This window comes from Lasioglossum baleicum, chromosome 1 (assembly GCF_051020765.1).
Source record: "Lasioglossum baleicum chromosome 1, iyLasBale1, whole genome shotgun sequence".
In the NCBI taxonomy this organism is placed as follows: Eukaryota; Metazoa; Arthropoda; class Insecta; order Hymenoptera; family Halictidae; genus Lasioglossum; species Lasioglossum baleicum.
Window position 1 is genome coordinate 22716995 of NC_134929.1, and position 20672 is coordinate 22737666.

General features: G+C 43.1%; 1 long non-coding RNA gene across 3 annotated transcripts; it reads right to left on the minus strand.

The window, feature by feature from the left end:
• Positions 1 to 9239: 9239 nt before the first annotated feature.
• Positions 9240 to 20656, minus strand: LOC143207502 (uncharacterized). 3 transcript variants are annotated; one of them, XR_013008678.1, is made up of 6 exons: positions 19924 to 20656; positions 19552 to 19672; positions 19235 to 19312; positions 18955 to 19058; positions 10745 to 18760; positions 9240 to 10358 (listed from the first exon to the last, which is right to left on the minus strand). It is a non-coding gene; the product is annotated as an uncharacterized LOC143207502 (long non-coding RNA). The 3 variants fall into 3 exon arrangements; XR_013008679.1 differs by having other exon boundaries at positions 9240 to 16963; positions 18726 to 18760; positions 19924 to 20649; XR_013008677.1 differs by having other exon boundaries at positions 9240 to 18760; positions 19924 to 20648.
• Positions 20657 to 20672: the final 16 nt, after the last annotated feature.

Consider the following 20672-nt stretch of genomic DNA (forward strand, 5'->3'; position numbering starts at 1 on the left):
TGCTCGGACCACGGCTCTGGAGCCCCTGTCGCGGCGTTTCCGTCTCTTTTCTATGCCGTCACTCCATTATCTTTGCCTGTCTATCTGCCGGGCTCCACCTTTCTCCTCTCTTCTCCTAATCAGCCATCGCGGCTATATTTATACGGCCGAAGCATGGAAAGGTTCACGGAGGTTACCAGCCGACGGAGAGACGCAACAGATTACATATTCAATGATCCCTCTTTCCTCGAACATCCGAACAACTGTTCCCTCAGGTGATCAACTAACTTTTCACGCTTTTCCAATCTCTCCTCGAGGAGAGATTTTGAAATCTTTTCCTCACATTCGACCCATAAGCCATCACCTTTAGAAATCTCTGAAAGCAACGCCAGCAGACGCATCAATTTCAAATTTTCATAATTTCGAACATTTTTCTGTTCGAGTTTCGTGCGCGTGTAGTTGAAACACCTGACCGAAGCAACGAAGTGGTTCGAGGATTCAGGAACAAGGGAATTTCGATGCGAAAGTTTTCCAGTAGTATAGGCCAACACTGTCTGACCGCGTGACCACCGCCACTGCATAGTTCGAAGGCCAATGGGGAAGTGGAAAGTGTGGGCTACTCGGGAAACGACTGTGAATGTTCGCTGCCCGAGTTTCGAATTATTACTTTTAGCACCGCTTGCCACGCCTAACAGGTCCAGAGAGAAATTATTATCGAACATTTTTCAATTCGTTTCAATTTTTTACGATTCACTCATTTTCATGGCGAGCGGAAACGTTGGAATGATAATCGCACACTTTTGAACAATGTTCTCCACGTAATTGAAACGAAGATATTTACATTTTATTTGAAACCGATATACAGGCTGTTCAAAACCTAACGTATCCGCCAAATGATAAAATTAGCTACGTTACGTTCTCCGTTCTCTTTTCATGTCTCCAAAATTTTCTGGAGGACATAAAAAATTGAATGAAATTTTGAACACTCTGTAGTTCGCGAAACTTACGTCCTCCAGTTCTCGGAACTTTCCGCGTATCTCCACGTTCCCCGAAGCGAGCGACGAATTTATCGAACGCGCCGGTTGTCGCAATTTGTTGGTTTAATTCGTCGGCTAATTTTCAACATGGGCATTATTATTATTGCAGGGGGGGGGAGAGGTGGAAGGGAGGGAACACGATAAAGTCCTGTTCGCCGGACAACCGTTCGATTAATCGTCCGTCAGCAGAAACAAAGAAGCTTTCGGCTATCGATTGACCCCCCGACAGTCCACCACCGGAGTTGCTAACTTTGCTTATGAGGTTACAATGAACCCACCACCTAGCGAAGGTTAAGAGGGGGATTGACCTTCTGAAACAATGGCGTCACTGCATGTGACATTAATCGACGTGAACGTTGTTTGAATGAAGCCATCGTGTACACTGTGTCCACGGTCCGCTTTGATCTTCGAGTGGCCGTTTCGACGGTATGTTTGCCTGTCGAACGGACCACAAGGATCATCGGTTACATCCTCGGAACTCATTTGCAGAGTCATCATTCAGCTACGGACTTCGTTGGATCTTCATTACAGACTACTTGCAAGTTATTCAAATTCTTGAAGGAAGACAGACATTTTTCCGGCTCTAATTTGGGCCCTGAAACGTTCAAAAATTCCCATGGGAACACATTCTAAAATGGATTCGAAGAATCCCCTCAAACATGTTGCATACACATACACTATCGCATACGTGGCAATAGTTCGAAATTGGCAACACTATCAATTTAACAATTAACGCGTTCGCGTTCTCAGTATTGAACGTCCGGTATGCCAAGTGGTACCTTGAAAATTTTTGTTCCAACATTACGGCAAGCCGTATCTTGGGCTAGTAAATATCAGCTGGAAGGACGCATGTGTTGGAACATCCTGTACAGTCGTAAATACACGTATTAAAAGGAACCGGGCGGAGGTCGAACGAAAATAACCGGAAAAACGGCGGAAGGTTGCACGATTGCGTGCGGACAACTGACCAATTAAGGGTGGAACACTGAACGTTCGCCTTCGATTCCCCCAACGATCATAAGCGAACCATCCTTGAATTGCACAGGGTGCACTCTTCATTCCAGAATTGTTATTACGTTTCTTATCGAATGCAATAGGAGCAGTCGAAAATGATCAACACGGTGCGAACAACTCCGTGAATGCGAAAAGATGCAACACAGTAGCTCTGGAAGTTCTAGCGACCTAACAAGGTTTTCAGACTGCACTGTGTTGCAGCTATGCACATATTTATATTTTACAAAGATATTTTTATTCTGCGCGAAGTTCTTTTGCATTTCGTTCAACTTGAACGGAGGAATGCTCGGTCGGACCGAGCAGCGGACCTGCGAGAAATTCTCTGAAGAGGAAAAAATCGCAGCAGTGCAGCTTTGCAAGTTGGCCAGCAGCGTTGGTGAGAGAGCTCGATAGCGCGAGGCATCGGTGCATGTGCATGCGCTGGTGCTGGTGCTGGTACTGGTGCTGGTGTATAAAGGCGCAACGGGCGTCATCGTACGAAATGTCAGGGTTGAATCGCTGGTAATAACCCGGTTCTTTAACCGTGCTACTATGCAGATTCACGAGGCACGTACGGGGAAACACGGTGGCGACCCTGTTATCGACGTCGTTAACGACCGAGTCGCTGAGAGAATCCGATGGCCAGAGCAGCCTCGGGAAACGTATCGATCCCCGGGCACACACACCGGCCGGTTCGTTCGATGCCTCGGGAAACGTGAATAGCCCCGACGACCGTATACCGTGAGAAACGTCGCTAAGGACGCCGACATGGATCGGGTCGATGATAAAGACCTTGCCTCCGCGTCCGCTCCTTGCCAGACCAAGTCGTTTGCCACTTTGTGCAACCCGATGACGCGCGGACCTCTCCTCTACACTCTATGCACTGTCCACAGAACAGAACGATGCTGTCTCTTTGCTACCTACGTAAACTGGCTGATATCGACAGATGACTGCCGGTTAGAAAAGAAAGTGGTTCTACAGTTACTTATGGCTTTAACACCTTCTCAAGCCGGTGTTCTCCTTTCCAGGAGTGCAAGGGTGCGATGGACTTTTTCAAAAGTCCTACTTTTACAATTACGAGGCGTAATTTGCATTATCCTTGCAAATAATAATAATTAGACCGCGGATTTTTATGCACTTATGGCTTATAAAAATTATCAAGAATTGCCGGAGCATTAAATTCAATAGAATTTAGTGCATTTTTATTTATTTTGGATCTACAAATGCTATTACAAAGAAAAATCAAATTTAATTTAATTTTGTCTGCAAAAATTGAAAATCGCATAAACATCCGCAGTCTAATCATAACTTTCTGACCAACCAACATTTTTCAATAAAAAGAACTCTTCAAGACCCATTAATATTTATTTTCACAATTTAACAATCGTCTTTCAAGTCACAGATTTCCTGCAAGTTCAACTATTTCGTCGAGAATTCCGAATGTAATTTCGCGATGCAAGTCGCATAAACAGCCAGTGCACGTGTGTACACAGTGTAGTGTTCGCAGTCGCGCGCGCCATCAGAGATCCGGCACCTTGAACTTTTATCACGTGCACGAACGGCCGCGGCGCGGCGATAATAAGCGCGCGCGAGCGACGGATTGTTTGCATAAGCGCGCGCGTAACCGAATACCAGGAAACAATGCATCGGCCGCGAAAATCGTGTTTCTGAGTCAACGATCCGGACGCCGAGTTTCTTGCACTCGATTTTACGCGTGTCCCGGGATGCCGAAACCCGACGGAAATAATCGAACACCGGTACCGGATACTTCTCCCCATGTACGCCATTTTGTAAAACACTCGCGAACAGACGAACTGCTGCGGCAATTTACGAGGTTATCGTTAATCGAAGAGGGAGTGACAGTAGAAGGTTATTAAAATTGCGAGTTATCACTTTGTTTTTTTTAAATTTTAGATTATCCCAAGGACAATATCGTTGAAAAATAATTTCAATTTTTAAATTAATTTTTTTGAATGATGGCAAGGATGCGGGATGCGCCTTCATATGGAATTATGAGAGTGCACGAAATAGCCAGAGTGTGAATAACACATTTTTCGAAATGAAAGACAGCGGTTGGATCGAATCAGCCGTCGAAATCGCGACCATCGAGAAGAAAGACGCGGAGAAATGGCAGAAGAGGAAAGGCCGCGGAGCGGAAAGTTGCAATGCCGACCGGCTCGGCAGTTCAAGGCCTCCTCGGCCCCCTCCCAGTGTTTGTTTCCTATATTCATTCTATTTTCTGCGTTCCCTTCTCCTCGTAACCCACTCGTTTTTCCATTTCCCGTCTCCCTCTCTCTCCGTACGGTCTCGCTCGAGCCGATGAAACTCGCATTCAGATCTCCCGCCACAGCGATACCGTTGTCCCGCGCCGATCGTACCCCCTCTTTCTTCCTCTGCAGCCGACAACCATGGCTCTATCCCTCCCTACTCTCTTCATCTTGGTCCCACATACTCCTCGTCCCCGCTTTTCGCAATCTCCGTCTCGTTCTGCTAATGTGCTCTCTGTTCTACGCCTCTAAGCTTCTCTCCCCCCGTAACGTCCCACGGATTACTGGCTCTGTCTTCTTTCTTTAGCCTTGCCGTTTCCTGTTCGCTATAGAGCCCCCTCTCTTGATCAGTCCCTCTCTCTTTCGTCTACCGCTAACCTCGCCGCAACTGCATTCATTTCTCTCTTCCCCCTCTACCGTCGGTCTTTATTTCCTATTTGCGCTCACGCATTAAATTCTGCTGATTGATACGTTCTCATCGGTACGGGTTTCCTCCTCCCTCCGTACCGGCTCAATCGATGAGGGATTTGCGACTGTTGTTTGCTTCACCAAACCAGAGGATGGTTGTTGTTTTGGTGGAGATTGGGGATTTTTAATTGGTCCGTAAAGTCGCACAAATCGCTGCAACCATTGTATAGATTTCGGCTCGATTTGAAAAACCCCGAGAGAAGTCTCCGATCCTATCCGCTGGCCGGTGCATGCTATTAAAGTCATCGGGTCACTGTTACTCGCTAGACCGGCGTGGAAACGAAGCCTGTTACATAACCTGCAAATCCCAGCCCCCGAAAGTATGCAAACTGCACGCCAGCCTGTCAGGACTGCCACCGTTATTACATACATATACTCTCTGCTGGCAGTAATGGTAATCAATACGCCGTGACGATTCTAGACGTTCATGGTGTGGCCATTGATAACGAAAACAATATAATATTTGTTTGACAGCATCGTTACAGTTTACAATGTAACTTATTGCTATCCGTTGAAGTACGTCTTCCAGATCCACTAACTTAAATATTAAAATCACTGAAATCTAGCCTGGTCCGCTTCAGATTTTTATTTTTGCAAAACTACCACAAACGAAAACACGTATACCCATGAAATTTTAGTTAATGGATTGGTTCGATTATAATGCACGCTGTGATACAAAGCAATTGGAAATTATGTAACTGCACAATTTATATTGTAACTTGGACAATAAAATCCGAGGAAAATTTTGAATCTGCCAGGCAGATGATAGTTTCCTGCATTACCAGCAGTGCAACCGTTACGCCTCACCTCAATCACCGACGAGATACTATTAAAGACTGCCAGCCCCTGTGTTATTCAGCGGGACCGGTAACCGCGCGCGACGGGCGCGGGGATAACGTGGAACTTACAGTGATCTGAAATACCACATCACTAAAAGTTCTACCAACGACGAGATACTCGTCAAGTAGAAGCAGAATGATATAGTATTTACCCATTCTGTAATTGCCTTATAATACTATCACCGACGAAATACTATCCCGTCTCTTTACCTAAATAGAACCAGACGATATATGACATTGTTCACGGCCGGGGCAAATCAGCTTGGATAATACATATATTTTGATCTGAAGGAAGGTAAAATTGCAAAATGTTGTGAAACACAATAGGTATAGGGATAGAATTTATTCAAAAATCAACATATTCATTAAATGTGCAGCTATTAGCTCGATATTATCCTTTATTCATAAGACACTAAAAGTTCTTACGAATAGAGGATAATACCGATTGCCCAGGTCTCACCACGAGGAGGTTGCTGCACGAGAGACCCGAAAGGGAGTCAGAACGAATGCAATATTCCTTCTGGCTCCCTTTCTTACAGCGACGCACTTATACTAAATTACGCACGCAAGTCGAGCAATTATCGCGGAGCAAAAGGTGTGAATCGGAGAAGACGTCTCCGATCCACGGGGGTTCAAAGGCGAATCAGGCAGAAGGCTCTGATTCTTTCAAAGTAAAAAATAAGAGCGAACCAGAGCAGAAGGCTCTGGTTCGAAGGTGACGCGGCGCGTACAATGCTTGCAGTGCAGCTCCGGTCAGAGCCGATACCTGACGTGTCCTCACCAAGAGGAATGGACAGTGAGAAGTGTTCAAACGTAACACCATCTCTCTGCCAACTACCTGCCACCAGGCAACGCAATGCATTGAGATGACGTGGGTAGGATGACGAACAGAGAATTTCTCTGCCAACTACCTGCCACCAGGCAACGCAAAGCATTGAGGTAACGTGGGTAGGATTACGAACAGAGAGAATGGCAATACGAGTGAACAGGTCTCAATGAACCACCCCTCTCAATGTATCGACGCCGAATACCAGCTCCAATCGGTCTGGTACATACAAGCAAGGTCCGACACAGCAGAAGGCTGTGTCGGAATCAAGCAAACGAGCAAAGTGAATTTAAGGCAATAATTACTCGACATATTTAAAACGACGATATACAATCTTAATAACTAACGCACGCAAGTCGATGGAATTATACTAAATTACGCACGCAAGTCGATGGAATTATACTAAATTACGCACGCAAGTCGATGGAATTATACTAAATTACGCACGCAAGTCGATGGAATTATACTAAATTACGCACGCAAGTCGAGCAATTATCGCGGAGCAAAAGGTGTGAATCGGAGAAGAAGTCTCCGATCCAGGGGGGGATCGAAGGCGAATCAGGCAGAAGGCTCTGATTCTTTCAAAGTAAAAAATAAGAGCGAACCAGAGCAGAAGGCTCTGGTTCGAAGGTGACGCGGCGCGTACAATGCTTGCAGTGCAGCTCCGGTCAGAGCCGATACCCGACGTGTCCTCACCAAGAGGAATGGACAGTGAGAAGTGTTCAAACGTAACACCATCTCTCTGCCAACTACCTGCCACCAGGCAACGCAATGCATTGAGATGACGTGGGTAGGATGACGAACAGAGAATTTCTCTGCCAACTACCTGCCACCAGGCAACGCAAAGCATTGAGGTAACGTGGGTAGGATTACGAACAGAGAGAATGGCAATACGAGTGAACAAGTCTCAATGAACCAACCCTCTCAATGTATCGACGCCGAATACCGGCTCCAATCGGTCTGGTACATACAAGCAAGGTCCGACACAGCAGAAGGCTGTGTCGGAATCAAGAAAACGAGTAACGTGAATTTAAGGCAATAATTACTCGACATATTTAAAACGACGATATACAATCTTAATAACTAACGCACGCAAGTCGATGGAATTATACTAAATTACGCACGCAAGTCGATGGAATTATACTAAATTACGCACGCAAGTCGATGGAATTATACTAAATTACGCACGCAAGTCGATGGAATTATACTAAATTACGCACGCAAGTCGAGCAATTATCGCGGAGCAAAAGGTGTGAATCGGAGAAGAAGTCTCCGATCCAGGGGGGGATCGAAGGCGAATCAGGCAGAAGGCTCTGATTCTTTCAAAGTAAAAAATAAGAGCGAACCAGAGCAGAAGGCTCTGGTTCGAAGGTGACGCGGCGCGTACAATGCTTGCAGTGCAGCTCCGGTCAGAGCCGATACCCGACGTGTCCTCACCAAGAGGAATGGACAGTGAGAAGTGTTCAAACGTAACACCATCTCTCTGCCAACTACCTGCCACCAGGCAACGCAATGCATTGAGATGACGTGGGTAGGATGACGAACAGAGAATTTCTCTGCCAACTACCTGCCACCAGGCAACGCAAAGCATTGAGGTAACGTGGGTAGGATTACGAACAGAGAGAATGGCAATACGAGTGAACAAGTCTCAATGAACCAACCCTCTCAATGTATCGACGCCGAATACCGGCTCCAATCGGTCTGGTACATACAAGCAAGGTCCGACACAGCAGAAGGCTGTGTCGGAATCAAGAAAACGAGTAACGTGAATTTAAGACAATAATTACTCGACTTACTCGGGTGCGGCCTATCGGCGATTCGGGTACCCCGGGGACGCGACTCCCCGTACTCACTCACGGATGCGGCCGTGAGTGAGCCCCTGGGGGACCTCCGATCGGAGAAATACCAATTTCAGACAAGATATGAAAATGTTTCGAAGCGGGACTTGTGAAAGTCCCGATGCATACAATTGGAAATACAGAAATACAAATTGTCGAGATCACTGATTGAAATAACGAACTCAAGGCGGGCCAAGGGTAAACGCAGAAAGCATTGATGTACCCTCGGCCGACAGCAAGCTACCTCAAAGTAAATTCACATACAATTTAATGAAATACATATGTTTCTAAATCTCGCAAGTCTTAAATTCTGGTACACAATCTTATCGAAAATTGTACATGTGCAATGTGCAGCTATTAGCTCGGTATTATCCTTTATTCATAAGACACTAAAAGTTCTTACAAATAAAGGATAATACCGATTGCCCAGGTCTCACCACGAGGAGGTTGCTGCACGAGAGACCCGAAAGGGAGTCAGAACGAATGCAATATTCCTTCTGGCTCCCTTTCTTACAGCGACGCACTTATACTAAATTACGCACGCAAGTCGAGCAATTATCGCGGAGCAAAAGGTGTGAATCGGAGAAGAAGTCTCCGATCCACGGGGGTTCAAAGGCGAATCAGGCAGAAGGCTCTGATTCTTTCAAAGTAAAAAATAAGAGCGAACCAGAGCAGAAGGCTCTGGTTCGAAGGTGACGCGGCGCGTACAATGCTTGCAGTGCAGCTCCGGTTAGAGCCGATACCTGACGTGTCCTCACCAAGAGGAATGGACAGTGAGAAGTGTTCAAACGTAACACCATCTCTCTGCCAACTACCTGCCACCAGACAACGCAATGCATTGAGATGACGTGGGTAGGATGACGAACAGAGAATTTCTCTGCCAACTACCTGCCACCAGGCAACGCAAAGCATTGAGGTAACGTGGGTAGGATTACGAACAGAGAGAATGGCAATACGAGTGAACAGGTCTCAATGAACCACCCCTCTCAATGTATCGACGCCGAATACCAGCTCCAATCGGTCTGGTACATACAAGCAAGGTCCGACACAGCAGAAGGCTGTGTCGGAATCAAGCAAACGAGCAAAGTGAATTTAAGGCAATAATTACTCGACATATTTAAAACGACGATATACAATCTTAATAACTAACGCACGCAAGTCGATGGAATTATTCTAAATTACGCACGCAAGTCGATGGAATTATACTAAATTACGCACGCAAATCGATGGAATTATACTAAATTACGCACGCAAGTCGAGCAATTATCGCGGAGCAAAAGGTGTGAATCGGAGAAGAAGTCTCCGATCCAGGGGGGGATCGAAGGCGAATCAGGCAGAAGGCTCTGATTCTTTCAAAGTAAAAAATAAGAGCGAACCAGAGCAGAAGGCTCTGGTTCGAAGGTGACGCGGCGCGTACAATGCTTGCAGTGCAGCTCCGGTCAGAGCCGATACCCGACGTGTCCTCACCAAGAGGAATGGACAGTGAGAAGTGTTCAAACGTAACACCATCTCTCTGCCAACTACCTGCCACCAGGCAACGCAATGCATTGAGATGACGTGGGTAGGATGACGAACAGAGAATTTCTCTGCCAACTACCTGCCACCAGGCAACGCAAAGCATTGAGGTAACGTGGGTAGGATTACGAACAGAGAGAATGGCAATACGAGTGAACAGGTCTCAATGAACCACCCCTCTCAATGTATCGACGCCGAATACCGGCTCCAATCGGTCTGGTACATACAAGCAAGGTCCGACACAGCAGAAGGCTGTGTCGGAATCAAGAAAACGAGTAACGTGAATTTAAGACAATAATTACTCGACTTACTCGGGTGCGGCCTATCGGCGATTCGGGTACCCCGGGGACGCGACTCCCCGTACTCACTCACGGATGCGGCCGTGAGTGAGCCCCTGGGGGACCTCCCTCGGCGAATAAAACTACAACTTCGTGGTACGTCCTCTTCTTGGTGTGTCCTCTTCTTGGTATGTCTTCTTCTTGGTATGACTTCTTCTTGGTGTATTCTAGCTGAAACAGACTAATAATATAGTTAGACATAACAATACATAACCCTGCACACGAGTGCAAACCTAATACCCGCTCACAAGAGCCAACCTAACACCAGCTCACGAGAGCCAAACTAATACCAGCTCACGAGAGCCAAACAAACCCCGCACACGAGTGCGAATCTAACCAGCTCATGAGAGCCAACCTGATACCAGCTCACGAGAGCCAACCTAACACCAGCTCACGAGAGCCAAACAAACCCCGCACACGAGTGCGAATCTAACCAGCTCACGAGTGCGAATCTAACCAGCTCACGAGAGCCAAACTAATACCAGCTCACGAGAGCCAAACAAACCCCGCACACGAGTGCGAATCTACCCAGCTCATGAGAGCCAACCTAATACCAACTCACGAGAGCCAACCTAACACCAGCTCACGAGAGCCAAACAAACCCCGCACACGAGTGCGAATCTAACCAGCTCATGAGAGCCAACCTAATACCAGCTCACGAGAGCCAAACTAACCCCGCACACGGGTGCGGCCTATAGGCGATTCGGGTACCCCGGGGACGCGACACCCCGTGCTCACTCACGGCACCATCCGTGAGTGAGCCCCTGGGGGACCTCCGATCGGAGGAATACCAATTTCAGACAAGATATGAAAATGTTTCGAAGCGGGACTTGTGAAAGTTCCGATGCAAACAATTGGAAATTCAATTCAACGGTCAGAAGACCAATCATAATTCTGCACATGAGTGCGAATACAACCAAAGAACCAGCTCATGAGAGCAATTGTAACCCCGCACAGAAGTGCGAATACAACCAGCGGAACAGCTCGTGAGAATAACTATAACCCCGCACACGAGTGCGAAAACAACCAACGAAGCAGCTCACAAGAGCAATTGTAATCCTGCATACGAGTGGGACGCTCAAAATGTAATTTTTATAAAGAATATAATTGATAAATTTGAAGAAGACTCAATAGTCATCATTGAAAGTCTCGATAAAAATTTCAAAAGTATGAAGGACAGTTTAAAAAGACAAAAGAAGTTTTGAAAAATATTAGTAATCAAACTTACCGTTGTTCCTTGAATTGACAGTTGAAGGTAGGCCAGGGTAACTGTAGATGACCTCTAGTCCACCTCTGGTCCACCTCTGGTCCACCTCTGGTCCACCTCTGGTCCCTCCGGTTCTCCTGGCGCTCCTGGTCCCGCAGCACGTCCGCTCACCCCGCTTCCCACGCCCCCACTGACTGACCGCCGGTGAGCTCTCGCCGATCTGCCGAGCTCGAGCGGCGCCCCCCACTCCGCCGAATATCGATCGATGTCGATCGCCGTGACAATTATTGAAAAATTTATTATTTCCAGCTGGTTAATGTTTATAACAATTCTATTTGACAGCGATGTCCACAAGCAATCCCTTGCCTATCTGACCACCTAATTTTTTAGTCAAAGTGGCTAATAGTTTTCGTGATACGTAATAACTTTTAAACCATAACATTCGCACGCATTAATTTATTCGATACAATTCACAAATAAATTTATTATATCTGGCTGTTTAATGTTTATAACAATTCCTTTTTCTAACGATGTTAACGAGCACTCCCTTGACCACCTTGCCTTCTAAATTTTTCGTAAAAATAGACAATAAAACTCGAAATATAGAATAACTTTTAAACCATGAACATTCGCACGCATTAATTTATTCGATACAATTCACAGATACATTTATTATATCTGGCTGTTTAATGTTTATAACCATTCCTTTTTCTAACGACGTTAACGAGCACTCCCTTGACCACCTTGCCTTCTAAATTTTTCGTAAAAATCGACAATAAAACTCGAAATATAGAATAACTTTTAAACCATGAACATTCGCACGCATTAATTTATTCGATACAATTCACAGATAAATTTATTATATCTGGCTGTTTAATGTTTATAACAATTCCTTTTTCTAACGATGTTAACGAGCACTCCCTTGACCACCTTGCCATCCAAATTTTTCGTAAAAATAGACAATAAAACTCGAAATATAGAATAACTTTTAAACCATGAACATTCGCACGCATTAATTTATTCGAAACAATTCACAGATAAATTTATTATATCTGGCTGTTTAATGTTTATAACAATTCCTTTTTCTAACGATGTTAACGAGCACTCCCTTGACCACCTTGCCATCCAAATTTTTCGTAAAAATAGACAATAAAACTCGAAATATAGAATAACTTTTAAACCATGAACATTCGCACGCATTAATTTATTCGAAACAATTCACAGATACATTTATTATATCTGGCTGTTTAATGTTTATAACAATTCCTTTTTCTAACGACGTTAACGAGCACTCCCTTGACCACCTTGCCTTCTAAATTTTTCGTAAAAATAGACAATAAAACTCGAAATATAGAATAACTTTTAAACCATGAACATTCGCACGCATTAATTTATTCAAAATTGATTTTTATTATATAAAAGATAATGCCATGAGACATTTATTAATTCTAGCTACATAATTAATGTTTATAATAATTCCTTTTGCCAACGACGTGGACAAGTACTCTTATCTTAAGAGAATAACTATAACCCCGCACACGATTGCGAAAACAACCAACGAAGCAGCTCACAAGAGCAATTATAATCCTGCATACGAGTGGGACGCTCAAAATGTAATTTTTATAAAGAATAAAATTGATAATTTTGAAGAAGACTCAATAGTCTTCATTGAAAGTCTCGATAAAAATTTCAAAAGTATGAAGGACGAGTTTAAAAAGACAAAAGAAGTTTTGAAAACTATTAGTAATCAAACTTACCGTTGTTCCTTGAATTGACAGTTGAAGGTAGGCCAGGGTAACTGTAGATGACCTCTAGTCCACCTCTGGTCCACCTCTGGTCCCACCGGTTCTCCTGGCGCTCCTGGTCCCGCAGCACGTCCGCTCACCCCGTTTCCCACGCCCCCACTGACTGACCGCCGGTGAGCTCTCGCCGATCTGCCGAGCTCGAGCGGCGCCCCCCACTCCGCCGAATATCGATCGATGTCGATCGCCGTGACAATTATTGAAAAATTTATTATTTCCAGCTGGTTAATGTTTATAACAATTCTATTTGACAGCGATGTCCACAAGCAATCCCTTGCCTATCTGACCACCTAATTTTTTAGTCAAAGTGGCTAATAGTTTTCGTGATACGTAATAACTTTTAAACCATAACATTCGCACGCATTAATTTATTCGATACAATTCACAGATAAATTTATTATATCTGGCTGTTTAATGTTTATAACAATTCCTTTTTCTAACGATGTTAACGAGCACTCCCTTGACCACCTTGCCCTCTAAATTTTTCGTAAAAATAGACAATAAAACTCGAAATATAGAATAACTTTTAAACCATGAACATTCGCACGCATTAATTTATTCAAAATTGATTTTTATTATATAGAAGATAATGCCATGAGCATTTATTAATTCTAGCTACATAATTAATGTTTATAATAATTCCTTTTGCCAACGACGTGGACAAGTACTCTTATCTTAAGAGAATAACTATAACCCCGCACACGATTGCGAAAACAACCAACGAAGCAGCTCACAAGAGCAATTATAATCCTGCATACGAGTGGGACGCTCAAAATGTAATTTTTATAAAGAATAAAATTGATAATTTTGAAGAAGACTCAATAGTCTTCATTGAAAGTCTCGATAAAAATTTCAAAAGTATGAAGGACGAGTTTAAAAAGACAAAAGAAGTTTTGAAAACTATTAGTAATCAAACTTACCGTTGTTCCTTGAATTGACAGTTGAAGGTAGGCCAGGGTAACTGTAGATGACCTCTAGTCCACCTCTGGTCCACCTCTGGTCCCACCGGTTCTCCTGGCGCTCCTGGTCCCGCAGCACGTCCGCTCACCCCGCTTCCCACGCCCCCACTAACTGACCGCCGGTGAGCTCTCGCCGATCTGCCGAGCTCGAGCGGCACCCCCCACTCCGCCGAATATCGACCGATGTCGATCGCCGTGACAATTATTGAAAAATTTATTATTTCCAGCTGATGAATGTTTATAACAATTCTATTTGACAGCGATGTCCACAAGCAATCCCTTGCCTATCTGACCACCTAATTTTTTAGTCAAAGTGGCTAATAGTTTTCGTGATACGTAATAACTTTTAAACCATAACATTCGCACGCATTAATTTATTCGATACAATTCACAAATAAATTTATTATATCTGGCTGTTTAATGTTTATAACAATTCCTTTTTCTAACGATGTTAACGAGCACTCCCTTGACCACCTTGCCTTCTAAATTTTTCGTAAAAATAGACAATAAAACTCGAAATATAGAATAACTTTTAAACCATGAACATTCGCACGCATTAATTTATTCAAAATTGATTTTTATTATATAGAAGATAATGCCATGAGACATTTATTAATTCTAGCTACATAATTAATGTTTATAATAATTCCTTCTGCCAACGACGTGGACAAGTACTCTTATCTTAAGAGAATTACTATAACCCCGCACACGATTGCGAAAACAACCAACGAAGCAGCTCACAAGAGCAATTATAATCCTGCATACGAGTGGGACGCTCAAAATGTAATTTTTATAAAGAATAAAATTGATAATTTTGAAGAAGACTCAATAGTCTTCATTGAAAGTCTCGATAAAAATTTCAAAAGTATGAAGGACGAGTTTAAAAAGACAAAAGAAGTTTTGAAAACTATTAGTAATCAAACTTACCGTTGTTCCTTGAATTGACAGTTGAAGGTAGGCCAGGGTAACTGTCGATGACCTCTAGTCCACCTCTGGTCCACCTCTGGTCCCACCGGTTCTCCTGGCGCTCCTGGTCCCGCAGCACGTCCGCTCACCCCGCTTCCCACGCCCCCACTGACTGACCGCCGGTGAGCTCTCGCCGATCTGCCGAGCTCGAGCGGCGCCCCCCACTCCGCCGAATATCGATCGATGTCGATCGCCGTGACAATTATTGAAAAATTTATTATTTCCAGCTGGTTAATGTTTATAACAATTCTATTTGACAGCGATGTCCACAAGCAATCCCTTGCCTATCTGACCACCTAATTTTTTAGTCAAAGTGGCTAATAGTTTTCGTGATACGTAATAACTTTTAAACCATAACATTCGCACGCATTAATTTATTCGATACAATTCACAGATAAATTTATTATATCTGGCTGTTTAATGTTTATAACAATTCCTTTTTCTAACGATGTTAACGAGCACTCCCTTGACCACCTTGCCTTCTAAATTTTTCGTAAAAATAGACAATAAAACTCGAAATATAGAATAACTTTTAAACCATGAACATTCGCACGCATTAATTTATTCAAAATTGATTTTTATTATATAGAAGATAATGCCATGAGACATTTATTAATACTAGCTACATAATTAATGTTTATAATAATTCCTTTTGCCAACGACGTGGACAAGTACTCTTATCTTAAGAGAATAACTATAACCCCGCACACGATTGCGAAAACAACCAACGAAGCAGCTCACAAGAGCAATTATAATCCTGCATACGAGTGGGACGCTCAAAATGTAATTTTTATAAAGAATAAAATTGATAATTTTGAAGAAGACTCAATAGTCTTCATTGAAAGTCTCGATAAAAATTTCAAAAGTATGAAGGACGAGTTTAAAAAGACAAAAGAAGTTTTGAAAACTATTAGTAATCAAACTTACCGTTGTTCCTTGAATTGACAGTTGAAGGTAGGCCAGGGTAACTGTAGATGACCTCTAGTCCACCTCTGGTCCACCTCTGGTCCCACCGGTTCTCCTGGCGCTCCTGGTCCCGCAGCACGTCCGCTCACCCCGCTTCCCACGCCCCCACTGACTGACCGCCGGTGAGCTCTCGCCGATCTGCCGAGCTCGAGCGGCGCCCCCCACTCCGCCGAATATCGATCGATGTCGATCGCCGTGACAATTATTGAAAAATTTATTATTTCCAGCTGGTTAATGTTTATAGCAATTCTATTTGACAGCGATGTCCACAAGCAATCTCTTGGCTATCTGACCACCTAATTTTTTAGTCAAAGTGGCTAATAGTTTTCGTGATACGTAATAACTTTTAAACCATAACATTCGCACGTATTAATTTATTCGATACAATTCACAGATACATTTATTATATCTGGTTGTTTAATGTTTATAACAATTCCTTTTTCTAATGATGTTAACGAGCACTCCCTTGACCACCTTGTCATCTTTTTTTTTCGTAAAAATAGACAATAAAACTCGTAATATAGAATAACTTTTAAACCATGAACATTCGCACGCATTAATTTATTCAAAAAAGTAAAGTCTTTTCAAAATATTTCTGTCCAGTTCGATTCTTGGAACATTTGTGTATAAAAAAGTGAAAGGTAATAATTCTCGTTTATGAAATGTTTTGAAATTACAAACTGAGGTGTCTCGTATACAATTTGAAATAGGAATTGTTGATTTTCCTAAAAAATTATGCTTCAATAATATATTTCTAGGAATTCTTTGTCCTTGAGTTTTGCTTTTAATATTGAAACCAACATCGTCTGAAATATCTGCTCGGTACAGAGTGTAACAATTCATGATGATCAATATGGTTCCGTGACGATTTGCCTTCTCACCGACGAGAATCTCCTCAGTAGCCTTCTGCACCGACGAGATCATGTCGATGGCCTTCTGTTTCTCACTCCAGTCAGAATATATCTTAGAGGGCGTAAGAGAACACCGAAATATTCGAGTGACACGAACTCCCATAAGGCTGGCAGTCTTTAATAGTATCTGGTCGGTGCCTCAATGACGTCACAGCCACTAATGCCCGAGTTACATAAACCTCCATTACGTGTCTCGATCCTCTCTTTCTCTCCCCCCCTCTCTCTCTCTCTCTCTCTCTCTCTCTGTCATTCAGCCTTCCCCAATAACGGACAAGCATCTTGATGACGCTCGTGTCCTTTTTTTTGACGCAAGGGTGACGTTAGAAACGGCTCAACCTAACCCTAGGCTGAACCTTCCGTCATTCAGACCCGCAAACTAACCTATAACCCGCAGACACAATTGGTGTGTAATGGATTCGAGCTTGGAAGGCAAGCCACCGTGAATTCCGATGGAGAAAAAGCGATCCTCCGAGTTTAGGGTTGTCCTGATGGCCGTGAAACCGGCCGCTCGATAAAGATAGCATTCCCGGGCTGCCGGTGCCCCCTCGCGGATCGGGTAAAGGGGCGTTCACAGCTTCAGAACGCGGGTATTGCCCATGAAATGTAACTCAATCTCGTGGATAAAATTTTGGGAATATTGATAAAATGTGATCACTGATTGTGCTGAAAAATTATGGTTATTTCGAAATTTTTTAACTTTATGATTTGTGCCAGGGTAGCTGTATACGTATACTTTGTTGCTTGGAGAACCGGTCGACAATGTGCTTATCTCGAGCTATACATAGTTCTCATTCATTAGGGCTAGACCGTATCCTTCCTCGAGTCTCCTCCAAGCCTCTTAGCCGACGGAGAACTGTCTTACGGACCTACTCCCTCTCTAATTAGATGTACAAATACCGGTTCCTACGAATTTACAGCTTGCGACGACTATAAACGTCCCACGGTGGATTAAAGGGGTATACGGTTGCTATAATCGCTATATCTGCAATCGTATTTCATAAATCCCATTGTTTAGAATCTTAGAAAGGCGAATGCAACCCAACGTGATTAAATGATACGAAAATATTTTCAGCGTACCGAAGTCTTGAAATTGATAAAATTAATAGAACTAAAGACGAAACTGTTTCGAAGAAGTCCATTATTTCTGTATTTATTTCTGATAAATTGGATAATCACGTAAACAAGTCGGAAAAATGGTGTGCAATGAGATGCACTGTCTACGCGCTGGTTCATTGAAAAATACAGGAAAAATAGCCTCCAGTGAGGAAGGTTAAATGGTGCGGCCTACAGTCATTTCACGTTAATTCGTGTCTCGATTTCAGGTTGGCTCACAGCCCTCGTAAACTTGCACCGTAATTACGAGGCAGAGCGATAAAGCAGGACTTAAAATACACGATGAACCATGACAAACCGTTGAACAGCACGAACTAGACGCGAGGCGATTGCAATCGGATATTTCGCTCGGTGCTCAGACCACAAAATAACCATCGCGCGTTAAGAAACTGGATTCTCGACTGATTTATGCATTCATCTCAACTGGAGGAACCTCATTCCACCCATTGCGATCTTAATGTTCTAACAAAATCAATTTAGATAGTGTCAGGAAACTAAAATACAGTATCAAATGCATCGCACTAGTAATTAATTAATGTTGTGTGTAATTGGTTGCTAAAAGTAGTAGCAAGCAATGTGTGTGTTTCATCTAGACGATACGGTTATTAATACCACCGACGAGATACTTTTCAAGACTGCCAGCCTCTGGCCTCTGGGCTATTCAAAAAAATAGAGCAATGAGAAACTGCTTATGTACTTACTGCTTGTTGGGAGGACGAGAAGCTGCATTAGAGTCCTGAAATCAAAAAGTAAAACCAAATATATTAAAATCGATTCGGACAATTCCATTGGCAGGTATAAAGATTTCGATTTAAATGCTATTTAAATGATTTTCGAAATAAAAAGCTTAGGCTGTACAATTTTTCATGAATACTTTGAAAGAAAATGCTCAATAATAAAGATTAATTGTGAAGATATCTTGGTACTTACATTCTCTACCCCTTGAAGAAAGCACGACACGTTGCTCTCTATCTCAGCTATCAATGTCGTGTCTGTTCTTCGAGGTAGGCAGCCTCAAACATCCAGGTTGGTACCTTTAGGGGAAAAAAGAACAACTTTATTTAATCTCAGTCGATCGACCGTCGAAGAATAAATCCGAATTAATAGGACATAAATAATTCAAATTGAATATTTATTGATTATTATTCGTTAATGGTTTAAAAAGAGATGTTCAATACACAGTGTAATTGGAAATATAATTAGTACTCACGCTCACGTCCTCTTCTGCTTAAAGAAAGCACGACACGACACGACGCTGGGTCTCTGATTGATTATTTTCCCTCGCACTCTGTAACAGAAACAACAAATTCATTAATGTAACAATTCAATTTCAATAGAAAATCCAACTCAATTTTAACGGAAATGAAATAAACGAATTTAAATACAACTGATCGTTGCGATACAAGAGTAAATCCGCGAATTAATAGGAAATAAATCAATAAAATTGAATATTTATTAATTGTTCATTGATGTTATGAAAAAAGATGTTCAATAAAACGGTATAATCGTAAATATAATTTTACTCACGCTCGCGTCCTCTCCTGTTTCAAGAAAGTCCGCCATGACGCACGTCACGATTCGATTCTCGAAAGCATCAATCTCGCTGCCAAGATGCTCTTTCAAACGAATGATTCTTTTCCCGCGGAATCTGTGACAGAAAGAACAAATTGATTCATTTCAATCGACCAACAGTTAGGGACTAAATCAGAATTAATAATAAATAAACAATTCAATTTGAATAGAGAATCAAAATTAAATAAACTTGACTTCTATACTACGAAACGAATTTAGAGATAGACACTGGTCGCCACGACACAAGAGTAAATTATCGCGAGAAGATAACACGGTTCGAGAACAAACTTAAATCAATGAAAATTAAATAAAGTTAAACTTTTTTACCTCCGGAAACCAGAAGTTGTTGCCTCTTTTTATGTTATTCTATAGATTTTGGCGAGAAAATGCCAAAAACCTAAGCATCACAATCCTAAGCTGTCAGTGATTCAAAATGCGTGTTTGATAGATACAGAGAGGAAATCGATAGATAGAAATGCCCGTGCTTGTGGTGCCACCTAGCGGCACCGCTCGGTAAGCGGCGTGCGACCGTTATTACATACAAACATGGCGGGCACTCTTACTAGGGCTGTTCGAGTACTCGCAAAATGCGAGCCGAGCTAAGCTCGACTCGATTGGTCGAGCCGAGTCGAGTGCTCGCACGAAGCGAGCTACTCGCGTCGACGTCATCGGCTCGCATCGGTGCGAGCACCGACGAGATACTGTTAAAGACTGCCAGCCTTACGGGAGTTGGCGGGACTCGAATTTTTCGGTATTTCTTACGCCCTCTAGGATATATTCTGGCTCCATCCAGAGAAACAGAAGGCCAACGACAGCATTTTGTCGGTAAAGAAGACCACTGAGGAGATTCTCGTCGCGATGTATCGGTGAGAATGCGAATTATCACGAAACCATATCGATTATTATTAAATGTTACATTCTCCGCCATATTTCAGACGATGTTTTGGCACTATTTTGGCACTATTTAGAACTTTTAGCGATGTGGTATATCAGATCACTGTAACTTTCACGTTATCCCCGCGCCCACTCGCGCCCACTTACTGGTCCCGCGGAATAACACAGGGGCTGGCAGCACC